At 34.8% G+C, this 23,926-nt stretch overlaps 1 long non-coding RNA gene across 1 annotated transcript in view; it reads right to left on the reverse strand.

Annotated features, from left to right (window-relative positions):
* LOC141729047 (uncharacterized) overlaps positions 1-23,926 on the reverse strand; it is an 87,792-nt gene that overhangs the window by 29,827 nt on the left and 34,039 nt on the right. The window contains exons 2-3 of the long non-coding RNA XR_012580293.1: positions 4,304-4,358; positions 360-441 (exon numbers count right to left, since the gene is read on the reverse strand). This is a non-coding gene — a long non-coding RNA (uncharacterized LOC141729047). The remainder of the gene's footprint in view (positions 1-359; positions 442-4,303; positions 4,359-23,926) is intronic.

The raw sequence follows: 23,926 nt of genomic DNA on the forward strand, positions 1-23,926 counted from the left end.
TTAATCTAATGAACATAGACATAGCTTTTAGTCTCCATAGCATGAAATTATTAAGACATTTGTTGATTGTCTGGAGATGGGATGAGAACCTTTTCATTTCAAAAAATGTCAGCACTAACATTAGGTAAAAGGATAATAAAAATAATTTAAAAACCAATCCAGACTCAAATATATGAATAAATAAATTATTGAAGGGTCAAGTCATTGAAAACTTCCTCATGTTCACTGCCCAAAGAGATGTCTGTCTTGTGATTTTCCATGGTATTCTTGTCATTTCAGTAGGTTACTCTTTAACCTTGGCCTCCCATGCTCACCCACTTCAACTTCTACTACGCAACTGGGATTGGTAGAGTACTCACGTTAGATTTGTGTATGAGCTGCAAAAATACTTCAGAGGGGAATTTTCTTGCAAGATCAGCATTCTTATTCCATCCTGTACAGCTGCATTCAGAAGAAGAGTAAAGCAGAGATGTCAGGATATACTGCATTCTTCAGTTTTCATTAACTGATCTGTTAGTCTTCTTTTTTAGTTGATCTTTTAATCAGTTTATTAATTCAGATTCAAGATAAAGTATTTTAATGAATATAGGAATGCTGGAAATTAGTGCTTTGAGACAAATTGAAATAAGAGAAACACAACACTCTCAAAATAGGAAAAAATCAATTAAAATTGTACAAAGTTTATAGATCTTGTACATATTTCCACTGTTGTATTGATAAACATGGAAGGGATTAGGAATTGTATTATCTCCTCTCAGTTTGCTCTTCAATTGCTCTAAAAAAGCCCAGAAAAGAAACCAATAGACAAAGAGAAACTGTAAAGGGATGTGTAATTCAGTTCCAAGTCTCAGGTTTCATACTTACATTGCCAGTTGAAATATATTTAACTGCTGACAATCAAGAAATAACTCAAGTGTAACAAAGGCTTACCTCATAATACATTTCCATCCCTGTAAACATATGTATAAAAAGATTTTATTTCCTAGACATCCTATTATTGTCGTCTCTATGTGATTTGACTGTACAGGTTATGTCAGAAATAAAGCTTAGTGTTACCATTTGACTCTCAAAAATTGAAAAAAAATCATGACCCTAAGGACCTTTCAGAAAATATATTCGAAAATACATTACAAATAAACCTTGCACACTGGATCATAAATGTGTATGTTAAGCTGTTTTTACAGCAAATTGTGATTTTTAAAAATAAGTTATTCTATTCCACAGCATATCTGGAAATGTATGAGGATACTCTCAGTCAATCATCCAGAGAGTAGGAAGATGGAAAAAAATAGATAAGATATGAATAAAAGGTTCAATTCAAAGCCCAAGGAGGAAGAAAGGTTTCTTCTCAATTTCTTCATTGGGCCTGTGTGCTGAGTGACACACTATTACCTGTGACGAAGGAACAAAAATATGTGACAAACAAATACCTTTTCTATAGCATAGATGTTGTTCTGAGATAAGTAATGCACTAGGTTTTATTTACATAATCTTTTAAAATGAAAGAGGCTTGCTTATTAATAGTCAGAAATTCTATTTATAGCCCATTTTTTTCTGTTGTCTTTCACAGTTGAAAAATTCTAAACTAAGCTGAATCACTGTGAAAATATGCAAAACACTATGTATTTGCTGTTTATTAAATTAAAAATATAGCTCAATACACTTTCACTACTTTTTGCTAGAACTGTAGAAATATAATATTTTAGAGAAATCTTAATAATATAGAGATGAACTATATGTTTTTTCCCCCCAATAGCTAAATAAATGCCCAAATAAAAGTAGTACAGTATAAGTAATTCAAACTTTTTAATTTAAAGTTGGAATATCCGTAGTTAGAACTTCAAATACTATGTGCTTTTTTCTATATACAGTAGAATTCAGAATAGGGCAAGTTTGATGGATAGTCAGATTCTAAAATTTTGCCTGACATTATAGACAATATATCTGATAACAAAATTCATTCTTTTACTTTTATAGAGTATGTGTAATACTGATTTTTTTTTAATCTGACTAGTGGCAAAATGCAATAAAAAATGCTCATCTGAATATCTAATTTCCAAAATATCATTAATTGTAAAAAAATATTTTATAGTTTATTAGGTATTCAAACCTATCATAACAAATAAATTTCATAGTAGAGAGATATTTATTATTCTATTCTTGAATTTCTTTAAATTTACTTTAATATGTGGTAATTGGCACAGTAACCACATTGGTACAATTCTGCTGAAATCAGCAAATGCTGAGACATCTTAAACATCTTAATTTTTTACTACAATCCCACTCTCCACCTCTGATCTATAGAATGATTCCTTTTTGGTTTGGGTTATATAAACTTCTGTGAAAAGATATTAGATCTGAACCTCTGCTCCCTCAGCCTCAAATTCATGTCTTAGCACATGGGTGGGAAATATATCTTCAGCAGCTTTTACATCTCATTAAACAATGATAATTGCTTTAATTTGATTATGTGGCAAAACGCATTTGTCATGAGGTATAATCATCTAAACAGACCTTTCAAACTCAAGATGTTTGATCATGCATGAGGTTTTGACCCTGTAATAACAGAAAAACTAGAAAACACTTAGAAAAATAAATATAAGGACTGGAAAATGAAATAAAGTCACAACAAGAGTGATCTGTCTTCAGTCTGACTACTTGATCATTGTTTCAGAGGAGCAGCAAACTTTGCGATAAATAAACAAAAATAGTACAAAGCCTGAGAAATCATAAGTGAATTAAATAAATTTTATTGATTTAAAGACTTGTAAAAAAATCATATTGTCAGATTAGAAAAGACATAGAAAAAACAAATTACAATATAATCATTGCAATGAGCTATGTGTTGGGAAGCACATAGTTTCTGTACAGATATGCTGCATTGTGTCCTGGTTCTTTGCTAATGTGTTGCTATAGGACATGAAATAAAACGGCATGCACGTTGGAAACTCCAAGGTAAAAAGAGGGGAAGTTTAATTTCTGACTCCAACATTTATAGACTTTCAAAAGTGACAGTGGATTGGAGGATGAAAGTGCTGCCTCTCCAATGTCACTGGACAAGACAATAGTCCATCAAATTTCACCTCCTTCAGAGAAAAAAATGGAAAACAATAATTATTTCTATAAAACTGCCTGAGAAAGTTCATTACAAGAATGTAAACATCAGAAGGCTTAGAAGAACTTAAAAGAACAGGGCCACACTAACGAGGAATTACCATGTTTCATTAGGTTTACCTTTCATTAGGTTAACCTTCTGCAAGGCCACTTTTATCTGGGCGCGGCTTTGTGGACTCCCAGGTGCCCTGGCCAAGCTGTCCCCGTGGCTCTGGCCAGGGCCCAGCCCATGAGCCCCTGAGGCAGGGATGTTGCCGGGCTTGCAAGGGTTCCTCAGGGGTGAAGAGATAGACAGGAATCTTGACTCCATGATCAGAAGGCTGGATTTATTAATTTATGATATATATTACATTAAGACTATACTAAAAGGAACAGAGAAAAGTTCAGAAGCTGCTAAGCTAAGAATAGAATAGGAATCAATAAACAAAGGAGCCCTCTCTGATGATGTCCCAGAGAGAGCTCGGCCTGTGGTTGGCCCTTAATTGTAAACATGCAACATGGGCCAATCACAGGTGCACCTGTTGCATTCCACAGCAGCAGACAACCATTGTTTACATTCTTTCTCTGGGGCCTCAGCTTCCCAGAAGAGGGAAAAATCCTAAAGAAAGGATTTTTCACAAAAGATGTCTGTGACAGCAGTGACACCACAGTAGGGCTGGTCCCCATGTCCCCACTGCCCTGACCTGCCCCCAAGGACCCCACCCAGGAGCACAGCCCATCCCATCCCATCCCATCCCATCCCATCCCATCCCATCCCACCCCATTATCCCATCCCCAGGGCATGCAGTGGGGCTGCCCTCTGGAGCTCCTGGCTGTGGAGATTGGCCAGGGCCTGGCCCCATCCCTCTGCTTTGCTGGGGTGTCCCTGCAGCTGCCCTGACACACAGACACCCTCTTCCAGGAGAGAGCTGTCAACACTTCCAGCCACATTCATCCCTTTGAAAGGGGATGTAGGGCCCGTGAATACCTGTACAGCTGTGCACTAACAGTTTTCATGTGCTTCACACCACGGCCTTTGCTGTAGTGTGGCCTTTTTTCCTTAAGTTCCACATGTGAAATAACTATGCAAAGAATTTTTTTTCTTAAAAACTACAGTACTTTTCCCAGTCATGCTGAATGTGACAGCACATATCTAGAAAACAAGACCTACAGTGAACTCAGAAGACAGCCACCATTTTTCTCCACTCACCTAAATACTTTCTGTGTTCATATTGATAGGCTGCAGTATTTACAGCAGTCTGACTCTGAAAAAAACAAAAACAAAAAAAGTATATACCCTGTTTCCTTCTTATGTTTGTTTTGATCCAGGCACATAAGTTTGGAATGAAATGACTTAGTAATTAAAGCAGTCTTTCAAAAGCCCAAGGGCAGTAATAACAATTGATTAACATTCAGAGAATGATAAACCATGTTGTAGTGTGCAATACTATATTTTAAAGTGAGATAACAACAGCAGATTGGTTTAGATAAATTAGGATACGATGTTCTACTGACAGCATTGTTCCTGTGTTGTAGTACATTAAAAAAGCCTAGTAACTCTACCAGATCTGTGACTACAATGAGAAATATCAAATGTAAACCAAGCTAATTTTATAAATTACTTGTAGTATGGGGAAACAGAATCAAATTCTTCCATCTTTGTTACATGGATAAGCTTTATACTAATTTTCTATCATTTTGATGTGTGAGGTAAAACAGATGTATCTTTAGCTAGCAGTCACTTTTCATTTAATATTTATTGTTTTAATTTTATCCTTGAAATTCAGAGTAATTTCTTTTATTAATTTTACAATTTTTCACATATAGTATTGACAGAATAAAACCAAAAAACAACGATTAATCTGTTTCAGACCACTTCTAAAATCAACATTGACGTTCAAATACGTACAGAAGAATGTATAACTAGATTGTTTTCAGCTGATTTTCATTAATGTGATCCACATTTTTCTTGTTATAATAATTTTTGGTTACATTTTGAGTGCTGAAACTTGACAACTGATTTACAACAAACTATCATACAACAATTTCTTCACATAATTGGGTTTGATCCTCTGAATATTAAGAGATAACTTCCTCCAGTGGAACATTTCAGGATCATTAATATTTCTATTATTCCAGCAGCTACTACATTAATGTTTGTCTTTGGGCCACCTACTTCTTCACTATGAATTCCACTATATATATAATTGCATGTTGGAGAACAGTTAGACGTATTTTGAGAAAGACACACATAAAAAAAATAAAGTTAAATATAATAACAACACAAATGTAAGACTGAGACCTTTCAAGTGCATTCTCAGCTGATTCTTAAACCTGGAAATGCTCAAATATTGCAAGTTCTTCATATTTTAATCTAAAAGTACTCTAGCTAACTGAAATTCTTGTTGCATGTGTTGTAAGCTCTAGTCTTAGCAAAGCTAAAAGTAAGTTCCATGCTTATTAGCTATTTTCACTCTTCAGTACTGATGGCCACAAATAAGAACATGCATGTCTGATGTTCCTGAGAGCCTGAACTGAGAGATCAAAACAAAACAGAGCAGCACCTATTGTTTCTTTGAAACTATATGCATAAAGATAAAATTGGTGCCACAGCTCTGCCTCAAACTTTTTCTCATAAATATTCCTTTATCCATGTGTGTGATACAAGAGTTACTTGGACTTGAAGAATCCAAAGTAAAAGAAAAGATTTTACTAACACTAAGGAATAACAATAATTTCTGATTTTATTTTATTTAACTGTTCTGCGATATACCTCAAAATATCTGTTTTGATTCAGTTTTTGTTTCATTCATGATATCTCTTAGAGATAGCTGCCTTAATGCTCTGAATATGGTCTCGAGGTTTTTTTTTTGGATTTTTCTTCGTTTCAGCGTATATTGATTGCATGTCTTCAAAATCTCGAGGTTTTTGGAGAACTATTAATTTCATTTTGGATTTCCTATGGTATTCTTCCAATACCTTAGTCTTTTGCAAACATCACTTGATTTATCTTTATGACGCTACTGTGAAGAAAGCTCTTACCCCCCAGCAAGAGGAAGTTGTAAGTACTCAATGATTCTACAAATCAAGTCAAAATTCTACAAAACCAGTTCAGATTTTAAAAAGAGAAGGATCCACATTTAATGGCAAGCTATGAAATTATTGACATACATGATATGCTAAGCATTGTACAAGAATTGTGTCACAAGTGCTAATAAATTATCCTGTTCAGTGAATTATTTTACATCCATGAGATGATTTCACACCTTTATTTACCCTATATTAACATTTTCTCCTGGCATTTGCTACAAATTTGGTTTTTTCCATGTAGAAAGAATCTTTTGGTCATGTGATTTAAAAACTGTATCATGATGTTAGTTTAATGACAAAATTAAAAAAAGACAAGCATCATAAATGCTCGTATTTCCAAAAATTTAATTGTATGTTGTTTTAAACTTTTCATTTGACCATAAATTTCATAACTTTTGTGTTCATGTCCAAATGCTTTTAAGTAACTATAAAATAATATTATAAATAAAAACAAGATTTCTCTCACAACAGAAGTAGCCAATACAGAACATAGGGTAAAAGAAATTTTTATTTATTTTATTTATTTTTATTTACTAATGAAGTTTGTCAAAACAGAAAAAATAAATTTAATGATCAATGAGGATGTATCAAAAATATGCAGACAATCATAATGTAAGCATTATCATTTTAAGTAGTCATTAGTATTGTAAGCATTTTTGATCAATTCCCACAGCTGATTAAAAAGCATCACTTTTTGCAAGCTAGTAATTGTTGACATTAGTCTCATCAGTTTCAGCAGGTAATAAATATTTAATCTATTTACACCACCCCTCAGTTTATACTTTATTATTATTATTCAAAGTTAAAAATAGTCATCTCTGGTCCCCAAATGTGTTTCAAAGGACTGAACTAGTAGAGGTGGGGAGAAAATCCAGATGGAAACCAAAGACACAGCAGACACCACAACAGCACTGAGTGGTAGGTGCTGTTCCCAGAACCACAGGAACCACAGTAACTCTTCTAATAACACTACTGCAAAATTATATCGGCATTACAGGTATTTAAAATCATGGTGTCAATGATTTTTTTTCTAGTGTGTGAGGCACTATGGCACACATGGAAAAAATGAATGGCTGAGGTTGGAAAATACTTTAAAGATCATCTAGTTTCAACCCACTGCCATGGGCAGCGAACCTCCCACTGGGACCAGTTCCTCAAAGACTGTCCAATCTGGCCTTGAATACTTCCAGGCTTTCGTAATTTCATGGTCAGTCTGTTCCAGTGCATCCCCATCCTCAGAATAAAGAATTTTTTCCTAATGTCTAAACTAAACCCCTTGTTCTATCACTACATGCCCTTTTGAAAAGCTCCTCTCAAGCTTTCTTGTAGCCCCCCTTTATGTACTGAAAGTGTGCTACTATATCTCTCTCTCAAGTTTTCTCTTCTGCAGGCTGAACAACCCCAAGTCTCTCAGCCTGACTTCACAGGGGAGGTGCTCTGATCATATTTCTGGTCCTCCTCTGGACTCACTTCAACAGTTCCACATCCATCTTGGGTGTCCCAGAGCTGGACTCAGTACTCTAAGTCGATAGGAGAGGAGAGAAGAGGGAGAAGATGAAGCCTTCTGTTGATCTTCTGGCCATGCTTCTTTTGATGCAGCTCCAAAGACAGTGGCTTCCTGGGCAGCAAGAATGCATTACTGGGCCATATCAAGGTTCTCATCCAAAACCCCCAAATCTTTCTCCAGAGGGCAGCTTTCAATCCATTCTGTGCTTAGGATTGCCCTGGCTCAGGCACACATCTTTACCCTTGGCTGTGTTAGAATTGATGAGATTTACACCAGCCCACCTGTCAAGGCTGTCAAGGTCCTTCTGGATAGCATCCCTTCTGTCCAGTGTGTGGAGCTGACCACACTGGTGGACCACACTGACCACACTGGTTTGTTGCCAGCAAACTTGCTAATGGTGCACTCAATCCCATCATCCTGGGAACTGACAAAGATGTTAGAGAGCTGCAGACCCAATACTGATCCCTGAGGAATGCCTCTTGTCGTAGCTCTTCCTCTCCAAATTAGGGACAAGGATTTAATGCAGAGCAATGTCAAATGCTTCACAAAAGTCCAGGTAGATTATATGAGTTGCTCTTCCCTTATGTACCAGTGCTGTACCCTGTTGTAGGCCATGATTTAATGAGGCATGATTTACCCTCAGTGAATCCTTGTTGGCTGTCACCAGTCCTCATTTTTCATGTGCATTACCATAGTTTCCAGGAGGACCTGCCCATGATCTTTTCAGATACAGAGGTGAAACTGATTGGCCTAAAGTTCCCACAGTCTTCTTTTTTCCCTTTTTAAAAAGGAAAAAAAGGGGGATTATTTTTATTTTTCCCTTTTTCAGTCAGCAAAAAATTCACTGGACTGCCACAACTACTTAGATATGATGAATAGCTTAGCCAGCACTGGGGTAGATGGGGTGGATTCTCCAGCTGGAGCTGCAGCCTTGGCTCTCAGAGGAGAGCCTGCCATTCTGTCTTGAGGACCATGTCAGACTCGTGCCCTTGGCCTGTGGAGATGGTCACAGGTGCCTGGCTGTAGGGGGATAGAATATAAGTAAAGAAAGGTAGTATAGAAGGTAATCTTACCCACTAATGAGTTGTAGTTGGGTTAATTATTAAAGATTAGGAGCAGGCCTGACTTCAACAGGTCACAGCCATAGCCAATAAGCAGAGTGTTATAAAAGAATGGATTGGTTGGCTGCTGTGAGAAGAAGGAAGAGTCAGTGCCTAGAGGAGGTGACTATGAGATGATGTTTCAAGGAGGTATGAAACTCTTGCACTAAGGAGACAACAGTATGAAACCTTTGCAATATAATGACAACATCTGGCTGCTGCATTACGCATGCTTCACAAATCATGTATGCCAAGGTCTTCTGTTTATAAGATGTAACAAATACTGTTTCAGGTGGCACAAATCAACAAATTGATAGCCTGTTATTGTTAAAAGTGAGGGCGAGGCATCTGAGAAAGTCCTGCTCTTTCATATGTGCAGAAGAAGGATCTGTAAATTAGAAGTCACTATTTATTTTTCACAATTATTCATGACATATCTGCACCAAAAACTACAGGTCCATGCGAAGTTAGTGTTGCCGGGATATTTTGGAAGTCTCTGACCTGATGCTGCCACTCTGAAGTCAGTGAAGCTTTCACTACCAGCAGAAGCAGATCTAGGGCAATGGTGAGTGCTTTAGACATTCCTGCATGAGAAGATGCCCTGAGAACCAGCCTGAAGGGTTTACAACCTACTGTTACAAATGATGAAACACCTGGGACTGAACAGTAGGATGAGTTTGATGATGGCCAAGAAAGAGAAATCAAAAGAGGGAAGACATAATTTAGTACTTCAGCAAGTATTTTCCTGAACTATAAATTATTATTGTTATTAATTCTGTTTAGAAAATAAAGATGTAGACTGACTAGTGAAACAATGTCATTGTTAACACATCCCATAAAAGGGCGAGGGCACCTTGTATTGGCATTTTAACTAAAAAAAGGCTTAGAATGGTTAAAAACACACTTCCTTAAGAAATTGGCACACTCTATGGAAAGATAAGACACAACTTTATAAAACAGAGCCTTTACATTTAAATAGGAAGTATAAAATAAGTGTCTCGATTAGGAATGCTGGTGAATACTGTCAGTGTTAATGGTATATGGGTAAAAATTATGTAGTGTTTGGACTGTGTTTTTATAGACTGCTATAAAATAAAAAAAACACAGTTCTTGTGGTTCAAACTCTTGTTAACAATTATAATGAAATGTCCAGGTCATTAATGAATTAAATCTTTAATGGACACTGGCAAAACAAAACCTAGCTTAGAACCTTGGCCTAAATTCAGACAACAGAATACCCTCAGGCTTTTCCATGAGATATGTCATGATTAAAGAAAAAATGGTTCAGACATTGATTGTTCTGGTTAAAATTATTGAATAGAGCAGGTTCATTACTAATGGATCACTAGAATATGCATTTACAGATGGATTTTTCTGCTGGGTTCAGTCTCTCTCTTCCCTAGGGTAACAAAGGCAGCAGGATGTGTGTGTAAAACAAGAATCCATCTCTTGCATGAGTAGATAACAGCGTAGTAAAGTGAACAGTGTTTGTGAACAGATGCTGAAAATCATTAAGCATCCTTGAGTGCTTCATTATTAGAAAGTTCTACATTTCTTACCATGTTTTCTTTCTTCAGGTAATCACAAGTTCCTGTTTATTGAAGTCAGAGGGAGAAGACCCACCTTGCATTGATCAGCATTAACTCCGATTTATTAATCAATCAGGCACTTTTTATAACAGTGTTAATCAAGTTCATGCATATTGCAAAATCTGAGCTCACAATAGGTCAGAGATAACATACCAACCCCTCCTTATGTTTCCAATACCAAGATTTGGGTTCTCAAAATTATTCTGGCTTTCCTATAACAGCCAAAGATAGAACATCCACTTGTTATGAGAAAGCTGCCTGAGAACTCTGATATGCAAGGTTCTCAAGGCCTTCATGTTTGTCACTTTGACCTGTAATTAAAAACAACCTGAGAACCTCTGCTGTTTACAGAAACAGGCTGTGAGAATTTGTCCCCCACAGCTGCCTTCCAAGCCATCCCTGAAAAAATCTCCCACACCTGTTTGCTTGCTTTATCAGCTAAGTGATAAGTATTTCCTAACCAGTGTTTCTCCTTCCATGCCATTATTCCCTTCTGCTTTGTTATTTTTCTTGTCATCACTATACTTTTCTATCATTAAGGCTTAGTTTATTACTATTTCTAGTATTAATTTCTATAAAAGGATTTGACAATTAATATTAATAACTCTGTGTGTGTGTATATAAACCTTCATTAAAAATTGTATTAGGGACAAAAAAAGGAATTATCTGAAGAATAGCAAATAGTAAAATTTCATGAAGCTGAATAAAGGTATGTGTCGGATCAATTTCTGAGTAAAGCTCTGGACTTGAATTCACATTCTATGAATTTCCAGAAATTTTGTTTGTCAATTCAAGTCACTGTCAGAAGAAAGTAAACATAGTATTTATCACAGAAATACACCAAAGTATCTTAAATATCAACTGAACCTTCATAACTTTGTATTCTGTCACACAATGATAGAAGCTTAAGCATGTCATCTAAATGTAACCTACACTTGATTTTCAGTCTCTTGGTTTAAAAAAAATACTAAAATTATGTCAAAATACACTGAAAATACTCTTGTTATCATAATCAATATTACAGTAATGAAAAATGTGATTTTCATTGGTCAAAGCCACTAAATTATTAGCATATTTTTTCACCTTAATGCAATTTTGGCACTTTTTATAGCTGTTTACTCCAATAATTATATTATTTTGTTTTGGGGGTGTTTCCTTCATTGGTTTTCAGTATATCAGTCATAATTTAGAAATTTTACAGTTTTTCATTGTAGTGTTAAATCACACCTCAGGTTTAATTAGCGCACATTGATCCAAATTTATAAAAAATATTTTGATTATTCTACATAAAAAGAGACATCCAACCATAGCAGTCTGTCAATCACTCATTCTTCAACAGAGAAACTGTGATCTAACAACATTGTATGCTTCAATAGCGTTACTAGTATGCATGAGTTTGGTAGAAATCTTAAATTTTCCACAAATATAATGAATAATTTTATGGAAATTTTAGTTAATAGGGTCAACAGGATGTATGATGCCCATAATACAGAAATTAATTCCAAACCATACTTTTACTGTCCTTTCAAATTGATGAGGAGTTTTGAATCTACAAAGAGAATCCCCCAAATTTAAAGTCAGGATCTGAATAGATTTGTCTGTAATTTTAAAACTGTCTTGAGAAATAACAGATTTTTTCTATAATGGCAAAAAATAATACCTGCAAATGGAATAACAAAATAGGCCTTTGATACAGAAATTGAAAGAATAGAATGTGCAAAATTTCAGGTATTACCAACTAAAAGGTAGAAAGGTGCAAAGACATTGCATTCCAGCATCTGAATTAAAAACAGTACTAAATTTAGATGCATACAGGTTTGCTTATTTTTTCAAGACTTTTTAGCATGTAAGTTTTCATCCTATAGCCTTTTTAATGAGGCATTCCAGATTCATATGGAGAGGGATAGACGGAGCAGAAAGAGGAAGTAGAATTAACTGTCATTGCCCTCATTCATAAAAAAGAAATAAAAGGAAAAAAAAAAGAATTAAATATATGCTCTTTTCTAAACCCTTTTTTTTTTTTTATTTCTTCATTAAATATACATGTGAAAATCATTCTAGTTTTGAACACAGCCTGAAAAGAATTATTGCAGTCCTGAAAAAATTGTGGAGGAACAGTTTATTAGATTGGTGAGGAGTTTAGAAGTACACGAAGTACATATGTGCCCTGAAGAAATTTTATTATATTAAGTGTCTTTGATAGATAAAAAAGACCTGATTTGTATTTCAATGAGTAAGATTTGTCTTTTAATCGATGAATACAACTGCTATACACATTCCCTGAGGCAGTATTTGCCACAGAGAAGCACTTTCCAGCCAAGGAAAAATTTTAGCAAGGGTGTATCATGTTGATGTTCTGAACACTTGTATTAGATATTATCAGTAAGTTTGTCATATAACACACTTATGGTACAGTTTGCATATTATTAGATTAAAGCAGCTCATGCTTTAATTCATAGGAATAACAAAAGACTCTACAATTATGGACAAATCTGTTCTTAATATTTGAAACGCATATCAGTCCACAAACGTTTGTACCTCTCCTGAGCCCTCTTCACAGAGGCAATGTTCTCCAAGCAACAATTCCTGTCAGTCAGAGTATTCTGAACAGATTTTTTAATGGCTATTTTCCAAAAGGTTTAGCTGCTGTGTTTGAACACTGTCATGTTAAATTTTGCAAAGTAAAATATAAATTTACAAGCTTTACTCAAGACCAGTCCTTTATCCTATACATGAATTCATGCCACTTTCACCAAATGAAAAGTTGATTTTCCCTTCTGGTAAAAACTTACTGTCTACTTTGCAAAGCTATTAGCTTTGCTGTTCATATGCTAGCAACTATTAGTATTGGCTAAATCATTGGAACACAATAAAAAATAGTCAGTTGGCTTTCAAGTAAAATTTGATTTTATAGCAGATAATAGTCCCCTGCTTTCTTCCACCACAGAAGAAAATTAGCTGAGTATCTTTTGTTACTTGAGTCTCCACCTAAGTAAATTGTCCTTGACTGAATATCACAGTTAATAAAAGATGGTCATCTCATGACCTCCATTACAGCAAAGCAGTTCATCAAAGTCTTGTTTTATGTTGATATGCTTTTCTTTTCAACCTTTACATACCTTCTATTAAGAACCTACTCAGAAATCTAAGCTTAGTGTTTTAACAATGTAATTTGCATGAACTTCTTTCTTAAAAGATAGAGCTAATTACACTCATATTTAACTTTGGAATCACTAAGGAAATTTATGATGGTTTTAATTGTTTTTCACTTTATCATCTTAATGGTACTACCAAAACTTAATGATACGAACAGCAGAACTCAAAATTCCCTTCAAGTCTAAGAAAAAAGTTTATTTATGTATCTAAAGGGGTTTTTAGGACTTGAACTATATCATTCTCTTTACTTCGGTGTAGCCTACCTAGTGTGTCATGCACAAAAAGCAAATGCAGTTGATTTTTTCATAACCTGTTTAAAAAGCTGATTGCGCTACATTGATAGCATAATCCTCTAGGGAAGTGAATCCTGCTGGAGAGTCTGTATTTTGTTGTGATTGTCTTTACAGTTTTCTTTCTTTTATGCCTTTAGAACTAATAATATTTTAAATGCAGTAGAAAAACTTCAGAAATATTGTGATTTCATAGAAGGAATAATTTTAGCAAGAACTTCCACTGGCTACATCCTTGAAAATTTTTCAGCCTATTTGTAATCCCAAACTCATGGTGGGGAAAAAATGAATAACACAAATATTCAAATGAAGGCAGAACTGAAGGACAGAAGAGTGCACTTAAGAAAGAGGATGGAGAAGTAAGGTGTAAGGAATTAGGACAGCATAATAGGCAAGGAGGCAATTAGGATACTGCAGTACAGAGATAGGCAGAAGGTGATAGAGAGGGCAAAAGCTAACGTAATATGCCAGGTGAAGAATGTTATATATACAAGAAAGATGGAGCAAAAGGATGAAATTGCACAAACATCTGCTGACTCACATGAAGGTGTCAACACTCAAAATGCAAAAAGATTTGAACTAGATAAATAACTTTTTAGATCTATATTTTACTTTTTTGGTTTATTTTATGGACTGAGAAAGATCAGATTAGGTGAACTAGAAGAAAGTATACTTCTTCCTATCTGAGATGTACACTTTTTACTTACTGATGCTCAGACTTCACTTCTTTTCTTCTTCTTTTTAAAGGGGCTATATTTTACGTGCTACTTCATTCATAAACCTGCATTTTTATGATCAATGATGAGACATAACTAATACATTCTAACAATCTTCTTTTTCTGCTAGTAGTGTTAACCAGTGCACTAGGAGAGTTTAGTTTTATTCCGTACTCTATGCAATTCTCCCAAGTCATTTTGATAGATGTAGCTGCAAGGTGTAAGTGGGTCTGAAATTATTTAGACCCAATTACCTGTGCATTGGGAGCCACTTATTTTAAATTAGGCGATTCTGTTTCATCACATCCCCAAGACAGTGCAAGGATATTACACTAGGAAGATCAAAGACTGTTATGAGGCTAAGTATGAAGCAGCCCAAATAATCAGCAAAGCATGAAGTTTCCATGTTCTGTCCTTCATACTTGACTGAAATAAAATTGAGCCTCTCATTTGGTAGTAGAAATGCATTCTCAATTACCAAAGAAAGAGCAACATGAAGGGGATTAAAATCTTTTGAAAACGTTAAACAAAATCAAATACCCAAGTATGTAAAGCCAAATCAATAGATTTTTTTGAGGTTAAATATATTAACTATATAAATACCAGTATCAGAAGTACAAGGAATGCTTGGACTGCATGACTTTAACAGACACTCTACAAGCAACTTCTGACTGACAGTCTGCTCCAGAAATTTGACATAAATTGTAATGTACCTGTGAATTATACATAGAAACTGATATGGCAAAAGAGACAAATATGGAGTGTTTTGTCCAAGATCATGAAGCAGGTGATTGCTGCCAAAGCAAAGGCTTATTGCTCTGGAAGAATAGAAGCACAATAAAATATATTATCATGTGTTTGACTTAAATACTCAGTTAATATAATCATTGTAACATTACAATAACACAGTAACCAGTAACTATTGTTTAACGCTAATAACCTTTTGTAACAGCTGAGCATAAATATGCTTAAAATGTCCATAGTCCCAAAGGAGAAAAAGGAAACCTGTGATTGTATAAAAAGGGTACAGGAAAATGCAGTAACATGTGTAAGACTGAGCATGTGAGTAGCTGACTGATTCAGCTGAAATGATCCAGAAGAATGAGCAAGACATGTCTGGAGAAAATAGAAAAGTCCTGATTACAAAAAAAAAAAAATTAAGAACAAATGCCAAGAAAAAATAAGATCACTACTTTTTCTTTTGTTTGTAAAAATGACCAAGCTATACAGGAGATGACGACATCATAATTTGCGGAAAATGAAATTACTATACAGATAGAGTTTAGAAAAACCCACATCAGTCATCTTAGATGGAGTAGATGGCTATTAATCACATGACTAAATAATAAGGAATGCATATTTTTTTATAATGTCTTTGTCGCCAAGCGACTAATGCTGAATTTGTTTCAGGCTCACTGTGATTTTGTATTTTAATTGCCATATAACCTAGCAACTTAAAAAGACAGCAAACAAACTAAATGGTCTGACTTTGCCATTATAGTACTTCTATTTTAGTTTCAGAGTATCCGAACTGAAGGTCAAAAAACAAAAAGGATGGCAGATGCCTAGAATCAATTTTAAGTAGTTGTGCTGTAGAAAAAAATAAAAATTGACTACATGTCCTGTTTCGCCATCAAAAGCCGGAACTCATTTTTAGAAGTCACTTTTAACTATGTCATGTTTTGAATTATTTTCTTGCTTCTTTAACTTCTGGTTTTTTTTGTCTACAAAATTATAAAATTACCACTGGTGGATCAGCATGAGGGGAAAACTGAAACTTGAAATGAAATTAAAAATATTTTATTTTTGAGATGTTTACTCATGAAATGAATCTTTACTGTCCAATAATTTAGAACCTTTGTGTATTACTTCATTCTGGGATTCTCAGGATTTGAGTTAGAAAGGACCTGAAAGTTCATCTGGTTCTGATCCCCCTGCCATGGATAAAGTCACTGACCATGTTGCTAAAAGCTCTATCCAGCCTGGCCTTGAGCACTTCCAGGGATGGTGCTTCCACAACTTCTCTGGGTGACCTATTCTGATGTCTCACCAGTAAAGACTTTATTCCTAATATCTAATCTAAACCTAAACTCTGTTGGTTTAAAGCCCTTCCCCCTTCTCCTATCACTATATGTCCTTGTGAAAAGTCCCTTTCCAGCCTTCTTGTCAGTCTTTAGGTACTGGAAGACTGACATGAGATCTCCCTCAAGCTTCTCTTCTGCAGGCTGTACACTCCCAACCAGCTCAGTTTGTTTCACGTAAGAGCTGCTCCAGCCCTCTGATCATATTTGTAGCCCTCCTCTGGACTCACCCTAACATGTTGATGTCCCACCTGTGCTGAGGACCCCAGAGTTGAACACAGCACTTCAGTTGGTGTCTGACAAGAGTTGAGCAGAGGGGCAGGATCACCTCCCTCCATTCAGTCTTCTGTTAGCGCAGCCCAGGACATGGCTGCTTTTCTGGGTTGCAAGGGCGCGTTGTCGGATCATGTAGAGAGGCCAACATCCACCCTGAGGTCCTTCCTTCAGGGCCACTCTCAACCCATTCTCCCCTGAGACTCTATTTGTAACTCCCTGACCCCCGTGCAGAACTCTGCATTTGGACTCTTTGAAGTTCATGGGGTTTCTACGTGGCCACCTTTCAGGTCCCATCGAGGTCCCTGTGGATGGCATCCCTTCCCTCCACACAGTTTGGTGTTGGCAAACTTGCCAAGGACACAGTCAATGCCACTGTCCAAGTCACCAGGAAAGATACTAAAAAAGCACTGATCCCAATACCAACCTCTTAAGAATGGTATATGTAATTTTATCATATTTTATTCTCTTCACTCCACATTTGTTGTCAAATTCAGCCTAAAAAGTTTTGAAAACTCGAACGCATCCATATTAACTCATGCAATGAATGAAGGTAACTTTTCCCTATTTCTGAAACTGTGACTTTACATTGATGTATTGGAAGAGAGAATAAAAGACAAAGAATTAAAATAAACCAACAAATCTGTAGGAAATCTCTTTGAAAGTCATGTGTATCTTGTAACACCAATTCCTCAGAGACAACTTCAGAAAAGATATCATTGATGTCAACTAGCTAACATTTTTAATCACAGCCACTCACATTTCAGAATTTTCTACTCTCCGTCTGGATTTTCCAAAATCTCCAGACAAAATTTCACAGGAATTAACATAGAGATGCCTTAAATTTTGGTTAATCCATGAATTCTAGGAAAAAATTAAACATGATATGTCGGTCCAAAAGATATGAATTTTATGTATGTTAGAAAGATAAAGAAGCTCATGGTACAATCATAATTTCTAACATTTTAAATAATTATTTAGACAAAGCTACAGTGTAGTGGATCAGGAACTTTGCAGCATATGACAAGTTACATAATTATGTTACATAAGTTACTTGATTATGATTTAGGAGACTAGAACTGCAATCTCAATACTTCAGAGAAGAATAATTTCAGATTGTATAGATGCAATTTAATGCTTAAAGTTTATACCCTTGGGTAGAAATATTCCTCAAAACGTCTAAAATGTTAATAAAAATGAGTAACATTATCTAACATGAAGAAGGGGTTCATGCTGTTAAAAAATCCAACTGCAGTTCTTAATGGAGTCTTCAGTGATGAAATCAATTTTACATTACAATATAGATCTCAGAAATTGCTATTTAGGCTTGGTTCCCTTAACATGTGTTATATAAGCATAAAAATAATTATACTGCTGATAAAAGATTATGGAGATGACCTAGATACTGAGGAATTAATTTTTTGTCCTGTGTCAAAGGATTAACTTTAAAGCATTTCAACACAAAATCAGCCAGCTACAACTGTGTTTTAGCAGGAGATAGTCTTCAACAGCAACTGTACATGGAAACAGATAACCACCTTTGTCACACAGGTAGAGGTTTCTGCCATAATGATACATTATTTTACTCACTAAGCAGAAGCACAGTATCTAAAAACCATATCAAAATTATTAACAATTGTTAATATTTAATATTTTGCGAATAGAGTTTAATAGAAGACTTGCAATTTTTGGAAATTATGGTTTAGCCAAACTGTTTCCTTTCCATGACACTGCCAAAGGTCAAGGAGCATAAATTCTTTCTTTCAGGATTTTTGTACTGTGATATCTAGTGGGTTTGTGCCATATATGCACATACATCTTTTGTATACCTACATATATTTATACATATGTATATATACCCAGCTATTCTGAAACCACTAAAATACTTGTTTTTCTTCATTTCATACACCTAAAAAGAAGACATTGCATTTCAGAGAGAAGCATTTGAAATACAGAACCACCATTCTCTGTGAGTTATGTCAAACAAATTTCTTTCTGCTTAAGGAGCCTCTAGGGCAAACAGAATGTCAGAAAGCCTCAAGAATGGAACAGAATGTAGAATAAGAAACCTAAGTAAAATGTGTGGATTCATAACCACATTACATGCAATTCTGGTCACCAAAAGAAGGACATGGTTCAACAAAAGCAGCTAGAAATTATAAGGAATGGGTACTGGAAAAGAATGTTGATAAAAATCTGGGAGCATTCACCCGAATAATAAAAGGAAAGGGCTGAATGAGGACACATACATAATTATGGAATCTGACACCATTTTATTTCTTTGAAAATTAAAAGGGTGGTTCTTACATTTCAGTTTTCATTCAGTAGCAGACTTAAAGAAGCAACATTTTTGTTTTCTTATTCAACTCCAGAATTAATTGCCATTGGATGTCATAGACCTAAACTATCAACAAGATATTAGGAGAGATATGTTTGAGAGAACCTGCAAACAGTGCCTGTAGCACCTCTGTGATTACATGACTAAGAAAGAATAAGGACCTTATGGCAAAGAAAGAAATGGAAACTACAGGATTTAATGGAATTTTACTTTGCTAAACACTGATACAAAACCAGTTTGGGCTTGTTTTGATCTTCTTGATCTTCTAGGGAGATCCTAACTTTGATATATGTAAAAGTTAAATCCTATTTATACTGTGTCACTTACTGCAGTGGGAGCAAGATTTCTGCCTACAGGTCTTTATTATGGAAGGACTAAGCATGTTCTAAGGGGTTTGCTTCCTGCCAATTTATTTCACACATTTCTTTGCCTGTGCAATTACTTTCAGCATTTGCATCTGCTGGAAAACCTGTTCCAGTGTGCCTGGCCATGGCAGATGGGGTAGAACCACATGATCTTTAAAGTCACTTTAAAACCCAAATCATCCTGTGCTATGATTCTATGAACATTTGTTCAAGAAAACGAAAAAAATAATAAAATTCCACTTTCTGTTGGTTGCAGATTCTTCAACTTCATTTAACTGGCAATAGCTTGAGGTCTACAGGTAGGAATGCACTGCATCCAAAATCACAGTCTATAAACTGTTATGGAAAAAATGGCATTCTTCTCCAAGCACTGCTGTGAAATTTTGTTCAGTTGCTCTAAAATTCACTGTCCATATGGATAGGAAATTAAAGTAAAATTACCTTTGTGTCTCGCTATTCCAACACACTCAAATATGTGCAAGCAGCAAAAACTTTCACACGAATACTCTATGGTACATGAAATTTCTAAAGATATTTTTATCATTTGTATTGATATAAATTGATGATGCACTTAAAATCAGGAGTAAAAAAATGTTGCAATTATGGAAGTAGGATGAAAAATGTATAAAAATTTTATTGTGAAAAATTTTCATTATAAAATATTTCAGTATTACAAAAAAATTATTTCTCATTTGTTGAAGTGCTCAAAATTTATTACATAATTTTCAATATTACCCTCATTTACCCTTGAAAGAGTAAGACAGAATCTTGTTGGTAGCAGTTTAAACCCTAGATTCTTTTTTCATTTCCCATTTCAGAGCTAACGTATATTTTTATATATAGATATTTATGACTAGATGTATAGCTCACATTTATCAACTGGAAAATATGTCCTTATGAGTATTTTTCACCAGGAAACATAAGTCAGCAGAGGATGGAAAAGCAGAATTGAAATATTTGAAAGTATATGGTAAAAGGTAAATGCAGTTTAATACCTTACTGAACAGGTTAAAAATATTTTATGGCTAAAAAAAAAATCAATTTGGAGCAAAAATATATTTATTATTTTATTTTTTTTACAAAATACTACTATTTTGCAATACAAAAAAAGTAAAAATTTTTGTCTGTTAAAAATTTGTTGTTAAAATTTGGAATCTTAACAGTTATGCAAATGTTGCTAACATACTGTTCTTCTTAGGCTTTGTATTTCAGTTTTCTCAAAAATTTACATGTCAGAAAAAAAAAAAAAAGATCATGCTGAAAATAATAAATAAATAAAACCAGCAACAATTTGTTTTAACAATGGAGATTCCAAATTAATACAGTACACATTTTGTATTAAAACCCCAGATTCTATCACCTATTACAGGAAGTAAATAGTTCCATATCTTAATGAAAAGGGAATAGATACTGAAGAGCTAACCTTATTTTACACTTGTGTAAGCTCTGCTTTACATCTTCAACTCTTTTGCTAGTGGTGCTGGTTTTTATGGAACACTGGAGAGAGAGAGAGGCATATTTGTCAGAAAAATCAATGCCAGTTTTCTTATACAACAAATTGCAGTTGAGGAATGCCACTAAATATGTTTTACTGCTTGCTCCTGATGTGGAATGTCTGAAAAAAAAGGACATTTCTACATCTTATTCTTTACTTTAATGTACTGACTCATAGGAAGAAGCATACATGACTGAGCAAAAGTTGCAGAGGTGCATTCTTGGTGCATTGACTGCAGTGAAGTTACTTCTTACAATATAATTAATAGCAACAGGACAAAGAGAAACAGCCAGTTCTCTCTTGAGGTCTTAAAAAAATAACAGTCTTGTTTCCAGAAAGAATACAGTGATCATTCAAAAGTGTAGATATTGTAAAATTAGATATTGTACGGTTACCAGAGGAATAAGCCATTATATGTTCTGGGTATATTTGAATCCTGCTAAATTCTACAATTTTTTTCTTTACTGACACCCCTCTCTTCTTCCTGTTTCTTGCTGCTCTCTCCTCTGCTTACACAAGGGCACTCTTACAGGCTCCAGATCAGACCAAGATTCCTCTTCTGTTACCAGAACTTCTCTGGATTTCCCAGCACCCGTAAGCAAGGACATGAAGATATTACAAAAGGTCAACAGGCACCAGAAGAAGTTCTGTGATGAAACTTTTTCTTCCTGATGGTGACCAAACCCTAGGACAGGCTACTCAAAAAAATTCGGTGAGGTTTCAGAATCTCAATTTCTGGAGGTGCTTAGAGCTCACCTAGACAAGACCCTGAGCACCTGCTTCAGATAAACCCAGTATGAGGAGGAGGTTAGATTAGATTATTCCAGATCCTTTACAACAAATTAGCCTAACATACTATCAATTAAAACAACATAATATTCATCTTAATTTTGGGCTACCTGTTTACCTTATTTCAAGTATTTCTATAGATCTTTTCTTTGTAAAAAGCATTCTGTAAAATCTGAGTTTATCAAAACCGCAAATAAAACTTTGTGCTTCTCAAATTAACAGATCTTACTAATTTGAAATTATTTTTTTTTTCCTCAGTGTACACACAACAATCATATACATGATAATTCTCAGTCTGGTACACCTCTATATGATACCGTTCCAAAAAAAAATTATATCCTCGCTGAGCTTATCTGGTAGGACAATATTTCTTCTTTACTTTCAAAAGTCTTTTGAAAACCTGACTCAATTCTTCTGAGACTCTCAGCAGGCTTGGCAAGCATAGGAAATAATTCAGGAAGAAAGTAGTAGATGCAAATTGTTTAAGGCAATTAGAAAAAAGGGAAGGAAAGAAGGGGTACAATTAGGCCCCCAGAATAATATTGTTGTCGTGGTCTTTTTTACCCCCATCTTTCCAATATTTTAATAAAATTGGATATTTGAAACGTAGAATGCTTTTTTTTTGTTTGTTTGTTTGTTTTTCACAAGGTTTAGCTTCAGATGAGCCTTGGCTGTATTAGCCCCATCCCTACAGGACAGGACAGCGTCTTTAGACTTCTCCTGAGTCACCTGCCCCTGCTTTGCAATCTTGTATCTTACTCCATACATCTGAGTTCAGTCAGGAACTTCTTGCTCATTAACACAGGTCTCCTGCTGCCTTTGTTTGAATTCTAGAAGTTTTCTTCAAATGCCTGTGAAGTTTTATTCATAACACAAATTTTAGGAAAATAGGAAGTAAATTCATGCAGAAAAAGATAAACAAAAATTTCCAACACTGACAAATGACTGGAAAGTGCTACAAAGCACTGTCAGATCCAGTTATCTGTCCACACAGTCAGTAATTGTACCTTAGAAAGCAACTTGCTATTAATTTTCAGGAGGCTGGAGAAAAAAACACAGCTTTTATGAAACAATCAGACAAAAACAATCACTAGTATAAGCTTACTAAGTAATTCTTTTGATTGCTTTTGTTTCACTGATGTTAAGCCCTGTTTCTTTAATATTTCTTGATCTTTTGTGATGTGGAAGCATGAACTTGTATATAAAAATCTTATCATTGTTCACAATTTTTTCATCAATGTTACATTCTTTCCCCCAGTTGTTGATTCCAGTCTTGCTTATTTTCATCATTTTTATTATCTACCATGAATTGCCAGTACAAACCTACTGCTATATCTGAACTATGTTCTGCTTCTCTTTGGCACTAAAACAGAAGAGCACTTTATGAAATTTATGCTAACAAGGCTTAGATTCAGGTGCAAAATGTTTAATATAAATGTATCTGAAGTGAATTCCATTACTAAAGTAAACATGTTTCTTCACACTAATAATTTCTTTTTTTAATAATCTCAGAATTAGGGACACAGTCAGACTATATGAGGTCAATATTATTGCAATAAATAGACAGTATCAATTCAGACTTTTAGTCACTTAACTATAACAGAACTGCTTGTCCTTGTTTGGTTACACGTCCCACTGGATAAAGCACATTGATTTACTATTCCCTCATGAGACACTTGAATTTGGCACACAGGTAGCAAATGCATAAAATTATTTTAAATTCTAAATCACAACACTGAAAAAGCTAGCATTGCTACATACTAAACTGTTGAAATTTGGGGTAAAATTATGCAACTTTCATAAATATGTAACATTCAAAAATAAAAATCAAAATTACTGGTAACTGAAAACAAATTCACCATGGTTCATTTACTACTGAAGGTAGGAAACAAATAAAGAAAAGGACTTAGGTTTACTTCTCTTGCATAAAACAATGGTTAAATTTGCCTACTTTTGTAGTAAAAAGTCTCCTACTTCAATGAATTGAACACATTGATAGAATTCTTCCTGAGATCACACTTTTTTAGCTGAATATTTTCTCCTC

The sequence above is a fragment of the Zonotrichia albicollis genome, chromosome 5 (assembly GCF_047830755.1).
Source record: "Zonotrichia albicollis isolate bZonAlb1 chromosome 5, bZonAlb1.hap1, whole genome shotgun sequence".
Classification (NCBI taxonomy): Eukaryota; Metazoa; Chordata; class Aves; order Passeriformes; family Passerellidae; genus Zonotrichia; species Zonotrichia albicollis.